The sequence below is a fragment of the Chiloscyllium plagiosum genome, unplaced genomic scaffold, assembly GCF_037043375.1.
Source record: "Chiloscyllium plagiosum isolate Xiang-an unplaced genomic scaffold, Cpla_swu_hap1 HiC_scaffold_4, whole genome shotgun sequence".
Classification (NCBI taxonomy): domain Eukaryota; kingdom Metazoa; phylum Chordata; class Chondrichthyes; order Orectolobiformes; family Hemiscylliidae; genus Chiloscyllium; species Chiloscyllium plagiosum.
This window is the reverse complement of record NW_028270142.1, coordinates 97,716,407-97,742,511: the sequence shown is the minus strand read 5'-3', so window position 1 is coordinate 97,742,511 and position 26,105 is coordinate 97,716,407. Positions and strand designations below refer to the sequence as shown.

Sequence of the window (26,105 nt, the reverse complement as noted above, 5' to 3'; positions counted from 1 at the left end):
CATTGCCGCGGTCCAATAGTTATTAACACTGTCAAAGCATGGAGGGCAATAAGACAGATGGAGGGTAATATGTCTAAAACATCTTTCCATACTCCCATAGTTGGTATGCCAGGTTCCCGGCCATGAACAATGGATCGCGGGTTTAAGTCCTCGGTGGATAGGGGAGTCTTTTGTTTGGGTGACTTGTTGTAAGATGAAACGTTAATGTAATTTGATCAAATAACTCATTAAGGTTAGATTATTGAGCAGGGACCTCTTCTGTTTTTTTTCAGATAAGAGATTTTATCCAAAGAGACACTATGCTCCGACTGTATGTTATAAATCTGATATGGAAAAGAGGATGCTTCAAGCAAAGAGCACTCTTTAAGTAAGTACTCTCCATCATTTGCCGGGGGGAGGTTTCTCGGGTGACATCGAGCAATTACGGGAGGTTTAGAGGTGAGTTAGGGGTGGAGATCACTCCAGAAACTTGGGAGGACATTTGTGACAATGCGAGGAGGATTTCGATATGTAATAGGACCTGTGCTGTCCAATTCAAGATTCAGCATGGGGCAGATCTGGCCCCGGATCATCTTGCAAAATTTAAGCAGCGTGCGTCTTCAATGTGCCCCAAATGTAAAATAAATACAGATACGCTCACTCATTGTTTGTGGTCCTGCCACAGGCTCTGTACATACTGGAGCACTGTGGCAGGAGTAATAGAGGGTCTTGGGGACCGAAGTCAAGGTGGACCTAGTTCCTCTTCTCCTGGGTTTTCTGAATTTATCTCCCTTAGGTGTGCATGGGAGAAAGCTTTTTAGCATCCTCATATTTTATGCGAGGAAGAACATTCTGATGTGCTGGATGTCTGAGAACTCCTTGGGTCTGTTGGGGTGGGGCACAAGTTAATTATGGAATACATTCCTTTGGACTTTCTTACAAATATGGTGCACCAGAAAACGGACAATTTTTATAAGACATGGCAACCCTTTTTGAATTATTTGAAAGCAGATTTGTCTGCCACGTTAATTAGTGCTTTTGTCTAGTCATGGGTGGTTTGGTTTAATAAGAGGAAGAATGTAGAGCAAATGTAGGTTTAATAATTGATGCTCTCGAAGGTTGAGAGCTGAGGTCTTGTTACGCTGAGCGGCATTATTTATTTATTTGTTTATTGATGTGTAATGAGTGTAGTTGTGAGTTATTTTGTAGGGTAGTATAGTAGTTGGTTTATTGTTTATTGTTGTTATAATGTTATATTTTCATATTTTGGTAATTTTATAAAGAAAAAGTTTTTCAATAAAAATATTTTAAAAATAATTGTCATAAGTTCTGTATGACATTTCATATATTGGAGACCAGTATTATAATTTTCACAGATTAAAAAGGATAGCTTTCATTTAGAATATAATTCACATCATCTTATCGTGTAAAAGGTTGTGAATTCTAAAGTTTGCCTGGAAATTGCCAGAATGACCTCTCATATTCAATTTCCTGACACTCCTGCGTAAAGTATGATGATAATTCATCAATTCAATTGATAATATTTGCTTTTTAGAGCATTCAAGATTATACCATACTTGTCACCTGGCAACATAATATTTGCTTTTTAGAATATTCAAGATTATATCATACTTGTCACCTGGCAACATTTCAGTGTATTAAGTGCACATTCTATCCTAGGGATTTTCAAAAATTGAAATTATACCTATGTTAATAAGAATTTTGAAAGTAGTAATTCCATCTTCAATATTAGTGAATGCATGTTAGTTCTTTTAGAAAAAAAGTCACTGCAATCTAAGATATGTAGCAGATCTCTCCCCTGCAAATACTCACCAATCTCTTTGCTTTCCCATTGTTATTAGAACAATTCCTCCAAGACCAATGATGATTAGTGCTGTGGATATTAACATTGCACTATATTTTGTACACTTGGAGATTTTTTTTCAAACTCTGATTGTTTCAGTTGCTCAGGACCAAAATAACAGCTATTGTTGCAGTGTCTTTGATCAGGTGGTGCACAGTCAGAATACAGTGCACAACATATTCATCAGAAGATCAATTGTGTTGAAAGCAAAAACTAGTGGTCTGAGAAGGACTAACATACTCCAAACAATAAAGAAAGCAGGAACTGAGTCCAGTGACCTCGTCAATAAAAATATTCTTCTCCAGCTAATGACAAGGTAACCTCTAACCAGCATAACACAGATCATCCAATGTAGAGAGGATTATCCACTCTAAACATACAATTATTCAGAACTCTTTGGGGAATTAGATCAAAATTTCGCATGAAAAGCCAAGGGGCAGCTGTTAGATGAAAAGTGCTGCTGCCATCACTTGTGACGTGGCACCCAATTACACCTCAATCTTTAATTTAGTGGCTGACAGGTGGCAGGAGCGATCACTTTGGAGATGGAGAAAAGTATTGATGCAGCAGATGGTACTGGCATAAGTGTTAAGGGCATTTATAAAGGGCTGTCACGACTCCCAGAATGTAGATGGACCCTGAAGGCCTGACTACTCCGACTCTCAGCCAGCACTGAAGGCTCAGTCTGCCCTAAAGATCCAGTCAGCACTGAGTTATGAAAATATTCCTTCCTTTAGAGGTTAACCAATGGATAAACTGTTGGAGAGGGAGAGCCAAACCACTCAATGGGAATGGGATCAGGATAAGCATCTGGAAGGAATGGATGCAGATTTATCAAGTAGTGCAAATCTGTCAGTGGTGATATTTGCCATTGATGGTTGGTTGCCAATCAGTTAGGCAACTATCATTCCTCTTTTTGTGTGTAGGAAAAGATAGCCTACTAAGGAAGGAAAATGTCAACAGGCGGGCTAAACATGGACAGCAACTCTCCCCTTGGATTTTTTTTTTCTCATTAGAACATAGCTATTCTTTGTGTTCTGAAATTTACTTTTCACTACATTTCTATTGATTTATCCCATAACGTAATTTAGCCAGTTCATTTTAACAAGCTCAGCTTTTATACCCTCATAACTGATTTTATTAAACTTGAAATATGTCTTTCTTACAAAATGTAAAATTCAATCATGTTATGGTTGATGTTATCTCGGAGTACCTTCACAATGAGGTTGTCTATTAATCCTATCTCGTTGCAGAATACCAGGTCTAGATAGAACAGCAAGCAGAGTTCAGGTATAAATCGGGAATTTTTAAATTGGGAGATATAACTATTGGAGTTTTGCAAGGATTATGTTTTGCTACTTATACTCTGTATTAGAGAAATGGATGGAGAAGGAGAAAGTGAGGACTGCAGATGCTGGAGATCAGAGCTGAAAATGTGTTGCTGGAAAAGCGCAGCAGGTCAGGCAGCATCCGAGGAGCAGGAGAATTGACGTTTCGGGCATGACCCCTTCTTCAGGAATGAGGAAGGTGTGCCAAGCAGGCTAAGATAAAAGGTAGGGAGGAGGGACTTGGGGGAGGGGCATTGGAAATGTGATAGGTGGAAGGAGGTAAAGGTGAGGGTGATAGGCCGGAGTGAGGGTGGGGGCGGAAAGGTGGTGCTGTGTTCGAGGGTTGGGACTGAGACAAGGTGGGGGGAGGGGAAATGAGGAAACTGGAGAAATCTGAGTTCATCCCTTGTGGTTGGAGGGTTCCTAGGCTGAAGATGAGGCGCTCTTCCTCCAGCCGTCATGTTGCTATGGTCTGGTGATGGAGGAGTCCAAGGACCTGCATGTCCTTGGTGGAGTGGGAGGGGGAGTTGAAGTGTTGAGCCCCAGACGTGATCGACGATGCTCTCCACCGCATCTTCTCCACTTCCCGCTCCTCTGCCCTTGAGTCCCACCCCTCTAATCGCCACCCGGACAGAACCCCACTGGTCCTCACGTACCACCCCACCAACCTCCATATACATTGTATCATCCGTCGTCATTTCCGCCAGCTCCGAAAGGACCCCACCACCAGGGTTATATTTCCCTCCCCTCCCCTCTCAGCATTCTGAAAAGACCACTCCCTCCGTGACTCCCTCGTCAGGTCCACACCCCCCACCAACCCAACCTCCAATTCCGGCACCTTCCCTTGCAACTGCAAGAAATGCAAAACTTGTGCCCACACCTCCCCCCTTACCTCCCTCCAAGGCCCCAAGGGATCCTTCCATATCCGCCACAAATTCACCTGCATCTCCACACACATCATTTACTGCATCCGCTGCACCCGATGTGGCCTCCTCTATATTGGGGAGACAGGCCGCCTACTTGCGGAACGTTTCAGAGAACACCTCTGGGACACCCGGACCAACCAACCCAACTACCCCGTGGCTCAACACTTCAACTCCCCCTCCCACTCCACCAAGGACATGCAGATCCTTGGACTCCTCCATCGCCAGACCATAGCAACATGACGGCTGGAGGAAGAGCGCCTCATCTTCAGCCTAGGAACCCTCCAACCACAAGGGATGAACTCAGATTTCTCCAGTTTCCTCATTTCCCCTTCCCCCACCTTGTCTCAGTCCCAACCCTCAAACTCAGCACCACCTTCCTAACCTGCAATCTTCTTCCTGACCTCTCTGCCCCACCCCCACTCTGGCCTATCACCCTCACCTTTACCTCCTTCCACCTATCACATTTCCAACGCCCCTCCCCCAAGTCCCTCCTCCCTACCTTTTATCTTAGCCTGCTTGGCACACCTTCCTCATTCCTGAAGAAGGGCTCATGCTCGAAATGTTGATTCTCCTGCTCCTCGGATGCTGCCTGACCTGCTGCGCTTTTCCAGCAACACATTTTCAGCATATCGATGGAGAATACAAGTTGTGATAGCCTTTGACTTGAAAGCAGTGCAGAAGTGAGGCAGGTTTCCAATATATTTAGAATTTGAATTTAGGAATGTTTGCAAATGAATATTAAAAGCTTGCATCAATCATTTGTAATTTTCTTATATCTTAAGAAATACTGGTTGATATGACCTGTCAACCCTTGACCTGGAAGCATACCAATAGAAGGGATATTAACATATGAAAGCTAAGTAGTTGGTAGATAAAAAGAAATTCTTTGACTAAAGGAAATCTGTAATAGGGGCAGGGCGAAAAAGGCACATTTACAAGGAATTGTATGTGTAATACAGTTAAAAGGGATAGAAAGTGAGAGTCAGGATTAGCAGAGACTGTGAATTGGAAAATTCTATCCTAGTTTTCAGATTTAAATAGATTTTTAAATTAATTGCAATAAACGAGTCTCCAAGGATCTGTGTCATCAAGCCTGTAATTTGCATGGATCCTGATTTGTGTTAAGGTAAAAGCTGCAAAAAGGTGAATCTTGTTCATTATTTCTTCAATTGGGGGGGGGGCGGGGAGGTCAATTAGTAAATATGATTATTTTGATTTATGGTTTTCCAAGGGATTGTAACAAAGTCCAGTGACAATGAAAAGCAGGGCAAGATTGCAAGGCAAGATGAAGACTTGAAGAATGTTGGCAGTAATACATTAGCAAAGGTAGAGAAAGACAGACCAGGATTACATTTTTAGGATGAGAAGGATTTTTTTCTTTTCAAGGGTAGTGAATGGCTGGAATTCTTTACTGCAGAAGTCTGTCGAGACTGAGTTGTTAAGCATTTCATGATCCGAGATAGACAGACGTTTAATCTGCAAGGGATAAAGCAGGAAAATGAAGTTGAGCATTAATGACAAACCATGATCTCATTGAATGGCGAAGTAGATCAAATGGGCTGAGCATCCTACTCTTGCTCTTATGTCTTATGGTCTTAATGTAGACAAATGAAATGAATGGAAAACAAGATTAGAGATAGAGTAAATTGTGGGCAATTGTTAGGTTATCCACTTTTGTAGTAACATAGAAATGCTGATCTTTACAACAGGTATGGAAGTTATATATATATTGATCTTAACACACCAGAGTTGGATATACTCACATAAAGAAAGTTACCTTGCAGGTAGAGCAGGCTATTAGGAATTCAAATGATATGTTAGATTGTATTACAAGGGGATTGGGATACAAGAATATGAAAGTCTTGATGACTTGGATGATGGGAATAAATATACTATTGTCAAGTTTTTGTATGACACAAAATTGGTAGGAAGGCAAATGGTGACGATGTCACAAAGGAACAAAGTCTGCAAAGGGACATAGATAGATTAAATGAGATCAGGCAAAAACTTGGCAGATGGAATATAGTTTTGAGGAAATGTGAAGTTATGCACTTTGGCTGGAAGAAGAGGAGCTCTACATTACTTACATGACAAAAGACCGCAAAAGCTGCAGAATAATGCTTAGCGTCCAAGTTCACTGGGTAATAGGGAAGGCAAATGGAACATTGGCCTTTATCTAAAAGAGAATGGAATATTAAAATATGGAGGTTTTACTAAATCTATGCAAGGTGCTAGTCAGATCACAGCTGGAGTATTGTGCACAGTTTTGGGCCCCTTATCGAAGGAGGTGCAGTCCAGAGAAGGTTCATTAAGCTGATACCAGGTATGGAGTGACTGTCTTATGGGGTGAGTTTGAGCAGGTTAGGCCTATACACATCAGAATATTGAAATATGTGAGGCAACCTATTGAAAACATTCTTGGGGGACTTCACAGGGTAGATGTGAAAAGGTTGTTGCCCTTTTGCAGGAGAGTGTAGGATCAAAGGGCATTATCACAGAATAAGGGGTTGCATATTTAAGACAGAGGAGGAATTTCTTCTCTGAGTGTTGTCTATCTGTGGAATACTTTACTGCAGAGGCATGTTGAAACAAGGTCATTAAATATATTCAAAGCTGAATATACTTGTATTATTAATGAGTAAGAGAATGAAACCTTATGGGGTAAAAGAAAGAAAGTGGAGTTGAAGATTATCAGATTATATCATTGTATCATTATATCATTGAATGGCAGAGCAGATTCAATGGGCTGAATGGACTACTTCTGCTCTTACATTTTATGGTCTTATTGTCTAACAGTGTAGGGGTCTGATGAGACTACATCTGGAATACCATGTGCATTTTTCATTTCAATGCTTCAGAAAGTTTATACTTGGATTGGAGGCTGTAGAATGAAGGTTCACAGATCTGGTTCCTGGAATGACAGCTTTATTCTCTGATCAGAGGCAGAGTAAAGTGGGCATATATTCTCTGGAGTTTGGAGGAGAGGACTGAGTGGAAAGACTTTGATTCCTGTCTGCAGAACCTAGAAGAGAAGTCTTGGGAATCCAATCATGTGAAAGTGTGGTGAGCAATAATTCCTTCACCGAAAGGTTTGTGAGTCTGGAATTTTCTTTACCTGAGGGCCAGGGATCATCTATCATTGAATGCATTTTAGGCTGAGGTGGATAATTCAGGGAAGTATAAGAAATGGGAATACAGTATGAAAGTGAAATTGAAACTGAAGTCTTGACATGATCTTATTGAACAGCAGAGCAAGCTCTACTTATAGTCAAGTCCTGCTCCAATTTCTTGTGTTCTTATGTAGCTAAGATTCTTGCAGATTGCCTGTATGGCTAAGACAGGCTACAGAGTGTCTGTCTGTCCTGTAACAATGCAGTGAAACCTCCTATCCCATCTACTGGCCAGTTGCCATTATTTAGTCTTTTTTTGGATTTATGTTTTGTCTGCTGGCTCAGGAATTAAATTACTTTGGACATTGGGTTGTGTGTTACAGGTGCTGCAATATGTAGTGCTGTAAATGGATGGCAGTGTTCAAATGGCAGCTCACCACCACTTCCTCATGGTCAACTAGAGATGGGCAATAAATTCTAGTCCAGCCAGCAATGCCTACTTCCCAGGAATGAATTTTAAAACATAACCGTAGAACTTGCGGTTAATTGCTTTCCCTACACTGCCTGAACTTCATCACATGTTTTGTGCAGGAAGAACAATAGCGGTCAAAATATTGCAAAGGATACAGATTCCCAAACAAAGTAAAATGCTGTGCATTTATAAAAAGACAAACAAAAACTGATACAAAATGAATTGTATGCTTAAATTTAGACAATTGCATCAATGAAGTGATCAAGGCACTCTAGGGGAACAAATATTGATATTGTAACAAATCAAAAGGTAAAGAATATTTTGAATTCAGTGTCCAATACTATGGAGTTTTGGTTACCGATCATAAAATAATGCAAATAAAAAGATATTCAGCCCACTGTAGTCTATCAATCCAGATTAACCTCCGAATTCATCTTTAGAACATTCAACTTTCTTAAATGACTGCAGTGATGAATATTTAACACAATTGCAATGCTAAACTGCCCCAGTGATCTGTATTGTTTCAGCAATAATTCCTTGGTTTATATTTTATTATAAAGCACAAGATACAGTCTTATGCTTAATGTGCTGATTACTCATCAACAATGAATGGACAGATTAAACCCGAGATTATTAATAACTTGAAAGTTTAGTTGCTGTATTTACATTAGATACTACAGGGACTTTTTTTTCTTTCAGATGAGAGTTGGGCTGCTTTTTGGGCATGGTGTGAGATTACAGTGGACTGTCCAACCCGAGACGGAAACCTGAGATAGTGGAAATCTGGAGTGGACTGCCCAGCCCTGGACGGAAATCTGAGATAGATAAGTTTTTGTTAAGCAAAGCTGTTAAAGCCAGGTACTGTAAATGGAGTTAGACCACAGACCAGTCATGATCTCATTGAATAGTAGAACACGCTTGAGGGGCTGAATGGCCTACTCCTGTCTCTCCCTTCCTATTGAAAGTCAGCTGGTAGCTGATGCAACAGAAAAGAAGTCTGCCTTGTAGATGTAACAGGCCACTGGTTGGCTAGATGAGGGGAGAATGAGACACTGTCCCTCAGAGGGAGCAAGTCACTAACTTGAGAGTTGCTGGCTAAACTAATTAGTCACCAGCTCTGGCAGTCCCAGTGGGCATTGCCAGGATTTGAACCCTTGCTGTCAGTGTTATTTTGAATTACACCCTAGCCAAGTAGCTGATCAACTGAGCTAACCAACATCCTTTTAAAATGTTATTCACCTGTCATAATTTCCAGTTCTAGCACAAGTTCCACAATTGAAATTTTAGCTTTTGGTTGAGTGTTGCTGGCATTTCCTGTTGTTATTTAAATTTGCCATTGATACTTAGGACCGATAATGTAAATAAAATTTAAAATTATATATTTCGTAAATTTAGCTTTTTATTAAAATTAACTTGACTCCTAAGTACATTGTGCTATGTTTGAAGGATTCATGGCATCGAGCAAACGTTTTTCAAATTGCTGAGATTTTCCCAATATTGTAACAATAATAAGGCATTTGGAAAAAACCTTGTCATCCGTGTGACATGGCTCAATTATACACTTACCTGAAAGTCGTCATTATGACTTAGGAGGTAGTTCAATGGCTTTATTCTCTAAACCCCTAAAGTCATAAGATGTGCAAGTTACGTCAACATGTACTGCACAGCATTGCAGTCACAGACATACTTTATGATCCCTGTAGAGTCCAAGAATATTGCAAAAAGAAAGGGAACCCATGTATAGTTTGGGAACATGGTTGGCATGGACTAGTTGGACTGAAGGGTCTGTTTCCATGCTGTAAGACTCTATGACTCTGTAACAGGATATCTCTAGACAAGATTTGTTCAAGTCACTCACTCAAATAAATCAGTATTTGAAACATTAATTATCAGAGAAAGGACATTTCAATTAAAAATGTGAATTTCACTTCAAAGTAGTTGATACACCAAAGTTACACTGCATGTAGTTACAAATACTGACATTATTTCCCATTTAAAGTGGGACCATGTGCAATCTCACAGTCTCTCCAACTCAGATTGTTTTGTAGGATTTCTCAGAGTCCATCTTATCATTTCAGTTCTTGAGTTGCACTCACCAGCAGCTCATTTCATCTGAAGCCCAAGGTGCAAATCTACCAACTCTCTCACAATAGCCGTGGGGGTACAGGGTCCACAGGGACTGCGCAGTGGAAATCCAAGGTCAGGTGGGGTTTTTTTTGGAATTTATTGATGTCATATTCAGGAAACCAATTAATCTTCTTTAATGGTCAGCCTGCGCAATTCTCTGCTGCAGAAAGCCGTTGTAGTCCATACATTGAACATTTTCAAGAAGTAGTCAGATAGTTTTGAGGGTTAATGGGATTAAAGTGTATGGGGTGAAAGTGGGAGCAGGGTACTGAGCTGGATGATCAACCACAATCCTATGAATGGCGGAGCAGCCTCAAAGGGCTGAATGGTCTACCTCTGTTTCTATCTTCTATATTTCTATATATCACAAATATATTGATTTAACTCAGCTAGGTTCCCAAAAAATAAATGGGAGCTTTAATCGATGACAATTACGTTAGTGCCAATTTTGAGTTCTTTCCAAAGTTGAACTTCACAGCCAATATTTTAAATTTAAAAAGTAATCTTATAATGCTGGTGATATCTAGCAACTAAAATTAAACTAGATGTGGAAGATTTCTTTATTGCTGAAAGGGGTGCAATATGAAGACAATGCTTTAATTTTTGCATTCATGCTTTTTGGCTCTGCGTTGCTTTATCTATTATCTATTTATGTGAGACCAGTAAGTGCAGCAAAGGGCCAATCTTAGTGATACAAACAAATTTAGATTCCAGAATAATAATATGTGATCAGATCAACAAGTAAATTCATTACACTCTGAATTATATCCTTACAAGTTCTTTCTTGCTGAGTCAGCTATGCCTTTGTTTCTCCTTCATGGACCTATTGTAGTTCTACAACACCGTATGTTTCTCACTATCCCTTCCATTGATACAACTTAGAAGAAGGTAAAAACAATGACTGCAGATGCTGGAAACCAGATTCTGGATTCGTGGTGCTGGAAGAGCACAGCAGTTCAGGCAGCATCCAAGGAGCTTCGAAATCGACGTTTTGGGCAAAAGCCCTTCATCAGGAATAAAGGCAGTGAGCCTGGAGTGTGGAGAGATAAGCTAGAGGAGAGTGGGGGTGGGGAGAAAGTAGCATAGAGTACAATGGGTGAGTGGAGGAGGGGATGAAGGTGATAGGTCAGGGAGGAGAGGGTGGAGTGGATAGGTGGAAAAGGAGATAGGCAGGTAGGACAAGTCCGGACAAGTCATGGGGACAGTGCTGAGCTGGAAGTTTAGAACTAGGGTGAGGTGGAGGAAGGGGAAATGAGGAAACTGTTTAAGTCCACATTGATGCCCTGGGGTTGAAGTGTTCCAAGGTGGAAGATGAGGCGTTCTTCATCCAGGGGTCTGGTGGTGAGGGAGCGGCGGTGAAGGAGGCCCAGGACCTCCATGTCCTCGGCAGAGTGGGAGGGGGAGTTGAAATGTTGGGCCACGGGGCGGTGTGGTTGATTGGTGCAGGTGTCTCGGAGATGTTCCCTAAAGCGCTCTGCTAGGAGGTGCCCAGTCTCCCCAATGTAGAGGAGACCGCATCGGGAGCAACGGATACAATAAATGATATTAGTGGATGTGCAAGTAAAACTTTGATGGATGTGGAAGGCTCCTTTAGGGCCTTGGATAGAGGTGAGGGAGGAGGTGTGGGCGCAGGTTTTACAGTTCCTGTGGTGGCAGGGGAAAGTGTCAGGATGGGAGGGTGGGTTGTAGGGGGGCGTGGGTCTGACCAGGTAGTCACGGAGGGAACGGTCTTTGCGGAAGGCGGAAAGGGGTGGGGAGGGAAATATATCTTTGGTGGTGGGGTCTGTTTGGAGGTGGCGGAAATGTCAGCGGATGATTTGGTTTATGCGAAGGTTGGTAGGGTGGAAGGTGAGCACCAGGGGCGTTCTGTCCTTGTTATGGTTGGAGGGGTGGGGTCTGAGGGCGGAGGTGCGGGATGTAGATGAGATTCATTGGAGGGCACCTTTAACCACGTGGGAAGGGAAATTGCAGTCTCTAAAGAAGGAGGCCATCTGGTGTGTTCTGTGGTGGAACCGGTCCTCCTGGGAGCAGATCCGGCGGAGGCAGAGGAATTGGGATTACGGGATGGCATTTTTACAAGATGTAGGGTTGGAAGAGGTGTAATCCAGGTAGCTGTGGGAGTCGGTGGGTTTGTAAAAAATGTCAGTGTCAAGTCGGTCGTCATTAATGGAGATGGAGAGGTTCAGGAAGGGGAGGGAGGTGTCAGAGATGGTCCAGGTAAATGGTCCCCCTAGTCCAGGAACTCCCCACATACGTTCAAGACACCACCTACGCCCTCCACCTCCTCCAAGACTTCCGTTTCCCTGGCCCCCAACGCCTCATCTTCACCATGGATATCCAATCCCTCTACACCTCCATCCACCATGACCAGGGCCTCCAAGCTCTCCGTTTTTTCCTCTCCAGATGTCCCCAACAGTACCCCTCCACCGACACTCTCATTCGTTTGGCTGAACTGGTCCTCACCCTTAACAATTTCTCCTTTGAATCCTCCCACTTCCTCCAGACCAAAGGGGCAGCCATGGGCACACGTATGGGCCCCAGCTATGCCTGTCTCTTTGTTGGCTACGTAGAGCCGTTGATCTTCCGTAATTACACCGGCACCACTCCCCACCTCTTCCTCCGCTACATTGATGACTGCATTGGCGCCACCTCGTGCTCCCGCGAGGAGGTTGAGCAATTCATCAACTTCACCAACACATTCCACCCTGACCTTAAATTTACCTGGACCATCTCTGATACCTCCCTCCCCTTCCTGGACCTCTCCATCTCTATTAATGATGACCGACTTGACACTGACATTTTTTACAAACTCACCGACTGCCACAGCTACCTGGATTACACCTCTTCCCACCCTACCTCTTGCAAAAATGCCATCCCGTATTCCCAATTCCTCTGCCTCCGCCGGACCTGCTCTCAGGAGGACCAGTTCCACCACAGAACACACCAGATGGCCTCCTTCTTTAGAGACCGCAATTTCCCTTCCCACGTGGTTAAAGATGCCCTCCAACGAATCTCGTCTACATCCCGCACCTCCGCCCTCAGACCCCACCCCTCCAACCGTAACAAGGACAGAACGCCCCTGGTGCTCACCTTCCACCCTACCAACCTTCGCATAAACCAAATCATCTGCCGACATTTCCGCCACCTCCAAACAGACCCCACCACCAGGGATATATTTCCCTCCCCACCCCTTTCCGCCTTCCGCAAAGACCGTTCCCTCCGTGACTACCTGGTCAGGTCCACGCCCCCCTACAACCCACCCTCCCATCCTGGCACTTTCCCCTGCCACCGCAGAACTGTAAAACCTGCGCCCACACCTCCTCCCTCACCTCTATCCAAGGCCCTAAAGGAGCCTTCCACATCCATCAGTTTTACTTGCACATCCACTAATATCATTTATTGTATCCGTTGCTCCCGATGCGGTCTCCTCTACATTGGGGAGACTGGGCACCTCCTAGCAGAGCGCTTTAGGGAACATCTCCGAGACACCTGCACCAATCAACCACACCGCCCCGTGGCTCAACATTTCAACTCCCCCTCCCACTCTGCCGAGGACATGGAGATCCTGGGCCTCCTTCACCGTCGCTCCCTCACCACCAGACCCCTGGATGAAGAACGCCTCATCTTCCACCTCGGAACACTTCAACCCCAGGGCATCAATGTGGACTTCAACAGTTTCCTCATTTCCCCTTCCCCCACTTCACCCTAGTTCTAAACTTCCAGCTCAGCACTGTCCCTATGACTTGTCCGGACTTGTCCTACCTGACTATCTCCTTTTCCACCTATCCACTCCACCCTCTCCTCCCTGACCTATCACCTTCATCCTCTCCCCCACTCACCCATTGTACTCAATGCCACTTTCTCCCCACCCCCACCCTTAAATAGCTTATCTCTCCACGCTCCAGGCTCACTGCCTTTATTCCTGATGAAGGGCTTTTGCCTGAAACATCGATTTCGAAGCTCCTTGGATGCTGCCTGAACTGCTGTGCTCTTCCAGCACCACTAATCCACAACTTGGAAGAATACAACCATAGGTTACAAATGAAAAATCAACCCACAAACCTGCCATTTTCCTGCTGAAATAATAGCTTCACCTTCAGCAAATATTTGTGACAATCTTACAGTGTTTGCACTATTGTGATTTTTGTATTCTGTTGCAAAGCTTGTCATTCCTGAGGAATTGAAGCAGGCAAGCCAAAATGTATTAAATTCTAGGCTATCAGTGAAGGTGTAATACCATGTTTTTACTTCATGTTCTTTTATTTAATACTCTGTCCTTATCAATACAAAAGTTCAGATGTTTAAAAACTGTGGGAACAGATCAAAAAGCCAATGAATTGAAGGATATCCTAAAGGGTTCCTCAATCATTAACCATAAGCCATCACGTTTGTGTCACCAAAAAAATCAAATTAGCACTAGTTTTCAATGATCATAAAATTATCTCAATTTCTTTTAATACAACAAATGTTTAAGCTAAACAATCATATATTTTATCCACAAATGTACTGAAATTTAAATCACGAAATGAGAATTTGCACAATAGTGATTATTCAACAGTACAGGAATTTGTAAAGAAATGTTTGCTGATTTGTAGGAAAGTCAATAGAAACACTTGTCTTCAGTCTGAATCAACTATCGGAGCAACCCCACATGTTAAAGCATTTCTATTCTTGCAAATGCAGGCAGAATAAAAACTAAAACATGGCAAGATCTTTTAAATTAGTATTGTGAGCTCCATTTCTGATCTGAAGAATCTGACAGACAATGCCATCTCGGATGTTTGTGTCTCAATAAGCCACATAAAATTGTTTGCTAATTAATGAGTAGTAGTTTATATAGGATTAGTCGGTGTTAAGTTGCACCAGTGCTGGCTATCAGTGAGGCATTTTCTCTGTCTTTCTCTATAGATTAGAAATTATTTTCACTGGTGAACACTTAAAGTGCTTTGTTAAATTCCATTCTATATTGTTTAAATGAAGGAATTAATCTATTTATACTAAGTCAGCTAATGCCTGTCTTAAAAACAGAGAGAATTTGGTTTGAATGCATTAAGTCTTCCCACAAGAACATTTTTGACAATACTTTTGAACCATATCAAATATATTTTAACAGCCTGTCCTGCTTCAACTATGATTTTAAAATTTCACACCTTTCTTCATTTACTTTTCCCTTTGAAATTTACTATTATTATTTGATGTATTCAACAACAACTTTTATTTTCTCAAACACCATATTTCATGAGAATTTAAATTATTCATGAACAAGGATGATATAACATAATAGGGATGTAGCATAAGGAATTGCAATAGAATGAACAAGTGAATGAAATATATATGCAGCTCTATTTGGAGTCTGACCAGCCTTGCATATCAATGGAATCCAAAATGAGTAGTTAGCTTATCACAGCTGGTTTTTCTACAGGGGAGATGAAAATGGCTCTCATTTTCTTTTTGACAAAGCTTCCCTAACTACATCAGGGTAAATTTGAGTGAATGCAAGGGTACGTTTGTCTTTTCATCACTGTCTTCTGTTAATCTATCATTATTATCCCGACATTTCCATAGCTGCAAAATGTAACTTGTTTAGTGGATAAGTAAAAGCGAAATAAGAATTAAATTTATGTCCTGCTCATGCTAAAGACTTAAATGCCATTCTAACTTTCCTTGTATTATTGTGAGTTCTTAATAACATACCTTACATTAAAATATTATTATCCTTTCTTAATTTATAGAGTTATATAAGTTCAAGTATTCAAGCTAATTCAGGAAAATAATAGCTACTAAGATAATATATGTTGCAGGTCAAGAACAGAAAATGCTGAAAATAAAACATCATTTCGATGATTTTCTAAATTAGAAAGATATTGCACTATTTTATCAGATCAGTAATCTCATTCCCTCAGGTGCTGATCAAGCTGCTGTAAATTGTTAGCATTTTTATTCCTGTTTTTGTACCTTCAGTTTTCACTTCCTTTTTATTTCAACTACAATAAAGTATATTGCTTAATGGGAAAATTCCCATTTCCACTGGAACAAAATCTCGATTCTAATTTGTTTTGCAATATGGTGGACAGTTGCATCACCAACTAAAAAAGAACACTAGCTGCATATTATTGCCTAACGGCTAGACTTTTGCCACAGGATTTTATCGTAATCCATATACATTCACAACAAGTAACAAAAAATGCATAAAAATTGAACAAAATCTCATCTAGTGACACCCCTGTTTATCATCATAAGCAATGGTAAATCTGCATATCAGGAAACCTGGGGTGATATTCTATATGAGCCTTTATGATTAAAAGCAAATAGATATTTTTGGTTTGAATGATTTTTTTAGTTCATAAGATTTTTCTCAAAACATATCAGGATCCAGAAATCTTATGCTTAGTTTGAGAAATGCTATGTAATGATAATTTAAAACACTTTATCATGCCTTGTAGTAATTTGGGCAATGTAGCTGCAGAGTGATGTCTCAAAGTTTATTTTTAAAAATAAGTAACTTGTGTCTTTGCTTTGTTATTTTTTCACATACAACATCTTTAAATATCTGAAGGTAGCGGACAATGTCTGACATTGTTGAGATGAGAGAGGGAAAGCTGATTTGATAAATGTTTGACTTTTCCTTCAGCCATATCAAGCAATCATTGAAAGCGTAAAACATTTTCCTTATTGAAAAGATTTACTTTTCTCATGTCATTGAAAGCAACTTTTAAAATATTTTCACTAATTAATATAAAATGAAATAAAAGCAAAACTGAATGTTAGCATAAATCACTTTAAATAATCTCTATATCACATTCCTTCTGCAGTACTCAGCCTCTGCATCCACTTAGCATATTTTTGAACTTAACAGAGATGTGAAACTACGGGAGGAGTCTTCAGCAATAGGAGGGAAAAATAGATGGGACTAATGAAATAACTCCTCAGAGGCCGGTATCCAATCACCAAGTAACCCCTTATTTACATGTGGAGAATCCTTGACATTGATCCAGCTCCTTTCGAGCCAGCTCTCAGAGTGAACAGGATGTCTGACACTCCTATTGTCATCTGTTAACTAGGGCTCCCTAATTGGACCAGATTAATAGCCCAATCAGATAACTCATATTCCATGAGGTCCACCTGGCTGACCTCATTACAATCACAACAATTAACATCACAGCATAGTGTGGCACAGTGCTGGCTAAAGAAATAAAACAAAAATTCCTGCCATCACTCACTGTTATGAACTCCACTTGCTAAATCAGTTCTTTAACTTGTTTAACCTCTGTTTTAGAATTCAAAAGGATTCAGAATTCTAGGGTTAATGACTGGAAACATGTTGGGGGTGGTGTTTTCCTTTTTATTGCCATGTTACTTTCATACATAATTATTTTCTATAATTATCCCATAAGGACAATCCTAACGGGGAAGTATTGAGGAGGCAGTGAAGTGGTTCCCTGCTACAATTCCTGGACCTGCCCATTCCAAAACTGTCCTGTAAATTCTAGTTTACCTCAAGTCAGACTTTAATGATAGACATTCACATTAAATGTCTGGGATAACCTAGTCCATCTGGAGTTGAATATAATATCCCGAGATTACTCTCCATGGAACTGGACAGTAATATTGTGGAAAGTGTAAAACTAGCATTTTACCCCTTCCTGAGGGTTTCCTAATGGGCAGATTAGTTTAAAATTACTTTAGTCCTTAAATTCAATAATAATGTTTTATTAATAATATGGCCCCTGAACCTGCTTGCTATGTTTTGTTAATGCAAACATATACTTTTAAATTCACTGGCTCAATTAACTTAACTGACATTTCCCACTCAACAACAAAAAAAATTAGGTGTAATTTGTACATGATCAGTCAGATCATACAATTGCTGTAACACACGTAAAGCCAAGACCACATTACAATTTCAAACATCACTCAAACCTGAAAACAAGGTTTGACAATTAAAACATGCTGATATCAAAATAACTTTATCTCAATACTATACGAGTATAATTTCTGTTAAGATTCCTTTACAGAGCCATGTTAATTTCTCATGGGTTACCTGTAAAAGAGATACATGTGATTTTGTACATTTAAACTACTGAGAATATACGTTTAAAAAAATTCTTCCACAGTTATGGCCATGGAAATCCAACAAGCATACAAATTAGATAGAATTTAAACCCAATGAAAGTTTCTCCTATGTAGGTCACAAATGTAATCTCCAACAAAGATGACGTAACTCCCACATAAGATTGACTATCAGTCTTAATATATTGTACATCTTTTCTTCTATTGTTGCTCAAGGTAATACTTAGTTCCAGGTACCAGCCAGTCCATTGTCATTGACCACCATGACACGTTTAGTTTGTTTGAACTGCAAAATATAAAATGGACAAATGAGGACATGTTTCAGTAAAGGCGCCACTTACCAAAATAAGATTTGTGAACAAGAAAGCACAAATTTTAATGAAAACCATTAAAACAATCTTCAATGTTTTGTTCCGGTAGTGAAGTGCAGTCAAACACTTTGATTTAGATAAAGCAGTGGAAGCCACAATCTGTTACAAATATTTTGCTTGGAATGCTGGTTTCCATATCTGACAAAAAAGCTACATCTGAATGCAGACAAACTTGCTTCTCTTGGTGCAAAGCTGTTCATGTAGCTTTTTGCGTTCGGGTTAATTAGATTTAATCACTTTCTTAACAGCAACCATTTCTTCTTCTCAGAAGCATAGATAATGGGAAAAAAAAAGCTCAGCATTAAAGTCTTTCTCACTGTTTTTAACCTACATGTCATCATTTGAAATAGAATAACGAGAATCTTATTGGGGCCTGAACAATGTGGGCTATGATGAGAAATGTAGCAAAGTGTGGGAGAACTTCAGCAAGGCCAATTGTAACATCGGGAATTATTTTTAACTATGTTTTGGGTGATGAGGCGAGATTATCACTAAACAGTGGTAGGTTGCTTATTAGGTGGGGGGAGGGAGGATTATTGCTTGTTAACTATCTTATTAACTGCAGATGTAACCTTATTAATATGTAAATTTATATTGTTTTGCCTGTTGTCAGCAAACAGATGGCAAGAATTCTCAACAGTTAGGTCAGAGAAGGGACCTTGCACCTTCAGCTCACTACTGGCTGCAAAGGGCCTCTGTGTTGATCACCATGCAACAGTATCTCAGGACATGCTCCATGGGTGCTGGTCAAATGCACCCCAAATCCATGGACACTGGCATTTGACATGTGCCAGCCTGTAAGTACTCTCATGGCACATTGCCACTAACAGTGCATTTCTGGAATTTAATGTTGGACTTTGGGGTACAATGGTAATTATCAATGTAATGCTGCAGCAAGGATACTTTGAGCTCGGATGTATATCCTGCTCTTGGACTGGAGTAGGCTGCATGTCCAACATGTTTGTCTGCTCTTTTAGTGCTCACTCATTTTGGGCCCATCTGGTACTCATAATGTCCCTTCCTTGAATTGTCTTGCCTTTTTGCACCTTGCCTCTGAGCCTGTTGATGACAGCATGTGAGGGAATATGTTACAGGCCAGGCCCTTTCCCATGTATATGTTGTGGAGGCAGTCACTGCTCGTGCAGAGCCAACTATTTGAAAGGCTGGGCTTGGCACTCGGACTTATAAAGGCAAAAAATAATACAAAGAATAGTCCTTTGGCTCCTAACCTCCAAACACTGTCAAACTCCTCTTGTGCCTTCCATGCCAATCCATGATTTCATCTGCACCCACCTAGCTCCCATAATCCCTTATACTCTCCATGTCAACCATGCTATCTACCCACCAGTTATGGTTCCTCATTCACACCTTGTCAATGTATGCCTCCCTACCCACTCCATGGCACCTTGTATGTCAATTTATTGAAGCCACTTTCCAACTCATGCTATCCCACCTATCACCCTGTACCCTTACAATCTGCATGCTAACTCACCAAGTATCTACCTCAAGTAGTCTTCAGGACCCATGCTGAGATAAAATAAAAGTGTAATGATGACTTCACTTATTAAAAATAAACATTTTATTTATAAACAACTGATTCACTATATTGAAATTTTATAAGGCACACATTTGATGTGCAAGTAGTTTAACCAGGTAATCATGTTGTTATTAACTATGCCTGGAGCTGCTCCTGGTATGCCCTCACTTTTGTTGAGCCAGGACTGATTGTTTGGATTGATGGTAATAGTAGAGTGGGGAATATGCTGGGCCATGAGGTTTTGGAATATAGTTCTGCTAGTTCTGCTGCACAGTGCCTCAGGGATGCCCAATCTTGACTTGCTAGATCTGTTCACATGTTGTCCCACTTAGCATGGTGATCGTGCTACATAACACGATGTGTGGTATTATCAATGTAAAGTTGGGACTTTCTTTCTGAACAGACTGTGCAGTGGACGTTCTTACCAATACTGTCATGCACAGATGTATCTCAGCCAGGAAGATTGGAGATGATGAGGCAAAGTATGTTTTCCCTTCTTGTTGATTCCCTCACCATCTGCTGCAGACCCAATGAGTAGCAAAGTCCTTTAGGACTTAATTAGCTCAATCATTAGTGCTGCCGCCAAGCCACTGTTGGAGGTGGACACTGAAACCCAAACCAACATCCAGAGTATCTTCTATGCCTTTGATGCCATCAGTGCTTCCTCAAAGTAGTGCTCAACATGAAGGAGTACTGATTTATTGGATTTTTTTTAGATTACATTACAGTGTGGAAACAGGCCCTTCAGCCCCACAAGTCCACACCGACCCGCCGAAGCGCAACCCACCCAGACCCCTGCATTTACCTCTTACCTAAGACTATGGGCAACTTAGCATGGCCAATTCACCTGACCTGCACATCTTTGGACTATGGGAGGAAACCGGAGCACCCGGAGGAAACCCACGCAGACATGGGGAGAACGTGCAAACTCCACACAGTCAGTCGCCTGAGGCGGGAATTGAACCCAGGTCTCTGGCGCTGTGAGGCAGCAGTGCTAACCACTGTGCCACTGTGCCGCCCACATCAGCTGAGGGAAGATGTTACATGATAATCATCCAGTTTCTCTGTCCATGTTTCACTTAATGCTTGACTTCATTGTGTCTGCAGTCAATGTTGAGGTCTCCCAGGATAATCTCCCGATTGTGCCACCACCTCTGCATCTACCCTTTCAGTGAGACAAGACATAACCAGAGATGGCGCTATCTGGGATGTTGTCTGTAATGTACAATTCTGTGAGTATGACAATGTCAGCCAATGCTTGAGAAATCTGGGAGATCGCTCTCCCAATTTTGGCACTAGCCTCCGCATGTTGGTAAGCAAAAACTTTTACAGGCTTGACAGGACTATATGCCATTATCGTTTCCATTGATGCCAGGTGGTCTGAATGCTTTCATTTTGTTTTTACAATTTCTAGTGATTGTTACAACTGAATGGCTTGCTAGGCCATTTCTGATGGCAGTAAGGGTCAATTACTTTGCTGTGGATCTGGAGTCACACATAGACTAGACCAGATAAAGATAGCACTTTCCTTCCTTCTAGGACATTTGTGAACCAGATGGGTTTTCCACCAAGCAACGATGGTTTCATAGACATTATTGACTTTTAAATTTCAGATTTTTAAATAAATGATTGAATTAAATTCAAATTCTACCATCTGCCATGGTCCATTCAAGGGCAAAATGTAATTGAATGTGTGGATGAATAGTTTAGCTCTAATACCACAGGCCATCACTTCCCCTAATGCTCAGTTTTAGGTTGCTAGATCTGTTTGGAGTCTGTTATATTTAGTACAGTGGTAGTATGATGAATAGCATCTTTAATATGAATACAGGACATTGTCTCCACAAATACTTCGTAGTCATAACTCCTGTTGAAATATGCTTTGAAAATAAGCTTTACCCTCTTATTAATTTCATCACCACTTGTGACGGATGGTAAAACTATGCAAACCATAACCTGTCTCTGAAGCAAAAATGGGGGGAGGGGTGGGAGGGGGGGGGGGGGGGTACCTGCGGTCTGCATAGGTTTAAGGTGGGAGAGGAACTTTATCATGCAGAGGGTGGTGCATGTATGGAACAAGTTGCTGGACGAAGTGCTGGATATGGGAACAATTTACAACATTTAAAAGGCAGCCTATATGGCTAGGATAGGAATCTCTCACATCCGACAGGAAGAGTACATCACTCTACTAAAAGCCATTGTTGCACCTTAAGAATCTACGGACCCAGAAAATAACACTGTCTTACAGCTCTAAAAAACACTGCACCAGACTAACTTAAAATAGGACATAGAACAGTGCAGCACAGTACAGGTCCTTCAGCTCTCAATGTTGTGCTGACATTTTATCCTACTCTAAGATCAGACTAATCTACATACCCTTCTTTGTACTATCTTTCTTGTGCCTATCGAAAAGTCGCTTAAATATCCCTAATGTATCTGATTCTACTATCACTGCTGGCAGTGTATTCCACGCACCCATAAAGAACCTACCTCTGACATCTCCCAGTTCTCAGTATCTATGTTTTATATTTTTAAAAATTTAATCAAGAAACAGATCTCAATAATCAAAACATGTAATCAAAAAAGAACCCACTCTACTCACTGTTGTAGACTAACGGCAAGATTACACTTAAAAACAATGCACTGGGCTTCTCCTGTGCTATGAGCTCTCCCACACAGGTTCTTGCAAGGTCAACTCTGAATTTCGTTGTTTGTTAATTTTTCTTTGACGCAGAGATACTTGAACTCAAAAAGCAAAGGCAGTAGCAGATTCATTGCTGTGTCAGACAGCAGTGCAGGTTTCGTTCTCTGACCATGTGGTCTCTGCCTTTGTTGGTCTTCCTCCTTATTAAAGTGCTGTTGTTTTGACCTTTCTTCTTCCAATGTTCGAAAACAATGCAACAGCTTATAAAACAGTAATTACTGCTCCTGGAATTCATTGAAATCACCACCCACACCTAAAATCACTCAAAAAAGGAGCAGCTCTTCCAGCCACAATTTTTTTCTCATTCTCCATCTTGGAATGCTGGTCGGCATGGGTGAGTTGGACTAAAGGGTCTGTACGTGCTATATAATTGTATGAATCTATGAAACAATCAACATGGCTAAAGAGGAATGTGATGTGCTTGAATTTCCAGAAGGCAGTTTGATAAGATGTGACATTAAAGGTTGCTACATCAAACAAAGCTCGTGGTGTAGGAGTAACATATTAGTATGGACAGAGGATTAGCTCGCCAACATATAGCAGAGAGGAAGACTAAATTGGTATTTTCTAGGATGGCAGTCTATAACTAGATCAAGTGGCACAGGGATCAGAGTTGAGACCTCAAGTATTTACCATCTATATCAATGTTTTAGAACGTAGAACATAGAAACGTACAGCACAGAACACGCCCTTTGGCCCACGACGTTGTGCCGAGGATAATTCCTAACCTAAAATAAAATAACCTAACCTACACACCCCTCGATTCACTGCTGTCCATGTACAAATCCAGCAGTCACTTAAATGTCCCTAAGGACTCTGCTTCCACCACCACCACTGGCAATGCATTCCATGCATTCAAAACTCTCTGCGTAAAGAATGTATCTCTGATGTCTCCTCGATACCTTCCTCCTAATATCTTAAAAGTATGACCCCTTGTGCCAGTCAGTCATGCCCTGGGGAAAAGTCTCTGGCTATTGACACTATCCATGCTTCTCATTACCTTGTATACCTCAATCAGGTCACCTCTCTTCCTCCTTCTCTCCAGAGCGAAAAGTCTGAGCTTCGTCAACTTCTCTTCGTAAGACAAGCTCTCCAGTCCAGGCAACATCCTGGTAAACCTTCTTTGCACTCTCTCCAAAGACTTCGAATCTTTCCTATAATAGGGCGACCAGAACTGGACACAATATTCCAAGTGTGGTATTACCAGGGTCTTGTAGAGCTGCAGCAAAACCTCACGGCGCTTAAACTTGATCCCTCTGTTAATGAAGGCCAAAACACCATATGCTTTCTTAACAACCCTATCCATTTGGGTGGCAACCTTGAGGGATCTATGCACTTGAACACCAAGATCCCTGTGTTCCATCACACTGCCAAGAATCCTGTCTTTAATTCTATATTCAGGATTCAGGTTCAACCTTCCAAAATGCATCACTTCGCATTTATCCAGGTTGAACTCCATCTGCCATTTCTCAGCCCAGTTCTGCATCTTGTCTATATTGCGTTGCAGCCTGCAATAGCTCTCGACACTATCAACAGCACCTCCAACCTTTGTGTCATCTGCAAATTTACTAACCCACCCCTCGGCCTCCTCATCCAAGTCTTTTATAAAAACTACAAAGAGCAGAGGCCCAAGAACAGAGCCCTGCGGGACCCCACTCAACACTGACCTCCTGGCAGAATACTTTCCATCTACAACCACTCTCTGTTTTCTTTCAGCCAACCAATTCTGAATCTAGACAGCCAAATTTCACTGTATCCCATACCTCCTGACTTTATGAATGAACCTACCATGGGGAACCTTATCAAATGTCTTGCTGAAGTCCATATACACCACATCCACTGCTCCACCTTCGTCGACCTGTCTCGTCACCTCCTCAAAGAACTCAATAGGATTTGTGAGGCATGACCTGCCCCTCACAAAGCCATGTTGACTGCCTTTAATCACTCTATGCTTTTCCAAATAGTCATAAATCCTATCCCTCAGAATTCTTTCCAAAACCTGGCTGACCACAGACATAAGACTGACTGGTCTGTAATTGCCAGGGATTTCCCTATTCCACTTTTTGAAAAGTGGAACAACAATCACCTCCCTCCAGTCTTCTGGTACGACTCCCATGGAGAGTGAGGAAGCAAAGATCTTCGCCAGCGGCTTAGGAACCTCCTTTCTCACTTCCCGGAGCAGCCTAGGATAAATCTGGTCTGGCCCTGGGGACTTACCAATCTTAATGTTTGCCAAAATTTCCAGCACATAAACTTCATCAGTCTTGATCTGTTCAAGCCTATTTCCCAGCTCCTTGAAGTTCTGATTCACAACAAAGTCCCTTTCCTTCGTGTTTCTTTCCCTCTCCAAGGTTATGGTAAATGTGAGGCAGTTGTGGTTACTGTAACCAAAGTATTCTCCAACCATAAGATCTGACACCTGTCCTGGCACCTGTCCTGGCTCCAAAATGGCTTCTCCCCTCATCAGCCTGTCCACATACTGAGTAAGGAAACCCTCCTGAACATACCTGACAAAAACGGCTCCATCTAAGCCATCTGCATTAAGGAGGTTCCAGTCAATATTGGGAAAGTTGAAGTCACCCATTACAACAACCCTGTTACATTTGCATTTTTCCAAAATCTGCTGGCCTATGAGTTCTTCAATCTCCCTACTGATATTAGGTGGTCTGTAGAAAACTCCCAATGAGGTGACTGCTCCCTTGCTGTTCCTAACCTCCACCCATACTGACTCAGTAGAGAAACCTTCCTCAACAACCTTCATTTCTGTAGCTGTGATGCACTCTCTGATTAGCAATGCTGCACCCCTTCCTCTTTCTCCACCCTCCCTGTTCTTTTTAAACATTCTAAACCCTGGAACATCTAGCAACCATTCCTGCTCCTGTGAAACCCACGTGTCCTTTATAGCCATAACATCATAGTCCCAAGTACTGATCCATGCTCTAAGTTCACCACTCTTATTTCTGGCACTCCTTGTGTTAAAGCAGACATTCTTTAACCGATCCCTTTGTTTCACCATGTGAAAAACCTTCCCGATAGATTCACAACATCCTGTCACTGCCCTATTTACAATTACCCCCCACCCCCGCCAAACTAGTTTAAACCCTCCGGAACCACATGAGCAAATTCCCCACCCAGGACATTTGTGCCCCTCCAGTTCAGGTGCAACCCATCCTTCTTGTACAGGTCCCACCTTCCCCAGAAGGCATTCCAATGGTCTAAGTATCTGAAGCCCTCCCTCCTGCAACAGCCACGTGTTACGCTGCACTCGCTGACTGATCCTCACCTCACAGTCTCGTGGCACCGGTAGCAAACCTAAGATCACTGCTCTATTCGTCCTGCTCTTCAGCTTCCAAACTAGCTCTCTGTAGTCACTTTTCAGATCCTCAATCCCTTTCCTAGCTATATCATTTGTGTCAATATGTACCACGATTTCTGGCTGCTCCCCCTCCCCCTTCAGAATCTAAATCTGATCAGCGACATCCTGGATCCTGGCATCATGCAGGCAACATACCTTCCAGGAATCCCATTCCTGACCACAAAATCTCCTGTCAATCCGTCTAACTATTGAGTCCCTTACCACTAGCGCTTTTCTATTCTCCCCCCTTCCCTTCTAAGCC

At 41.7% G+C, this 26,105-nt stretch overlaps 1 protein-coding gene across 6 annotated transcripts in view; it reads right to left on the bottom strand.

The window, feature by feature from the left end:
• Positions 1-14,023: 14,023 nt before the first annotated feature.
• The window catches only part of LOC122549028 (RNA-binding Raly-like protein), a 913,629-nt gene continuing 901,547 nt past the window's right edge, over positions 14,024-26,105 (bottom strand). For all 6 annotated transcript variants that reach the window (XM_087986498.1, XM_087986496.1, XM_087986497.1 and 3 more), the window contains one exon: positions 14,024-18,162. The gene's annotated coding sequence lies outside the window, so the exon portion shown is untranslated. The remainder of the gene's footprint in view (positions 18,163-26,105) is intronic.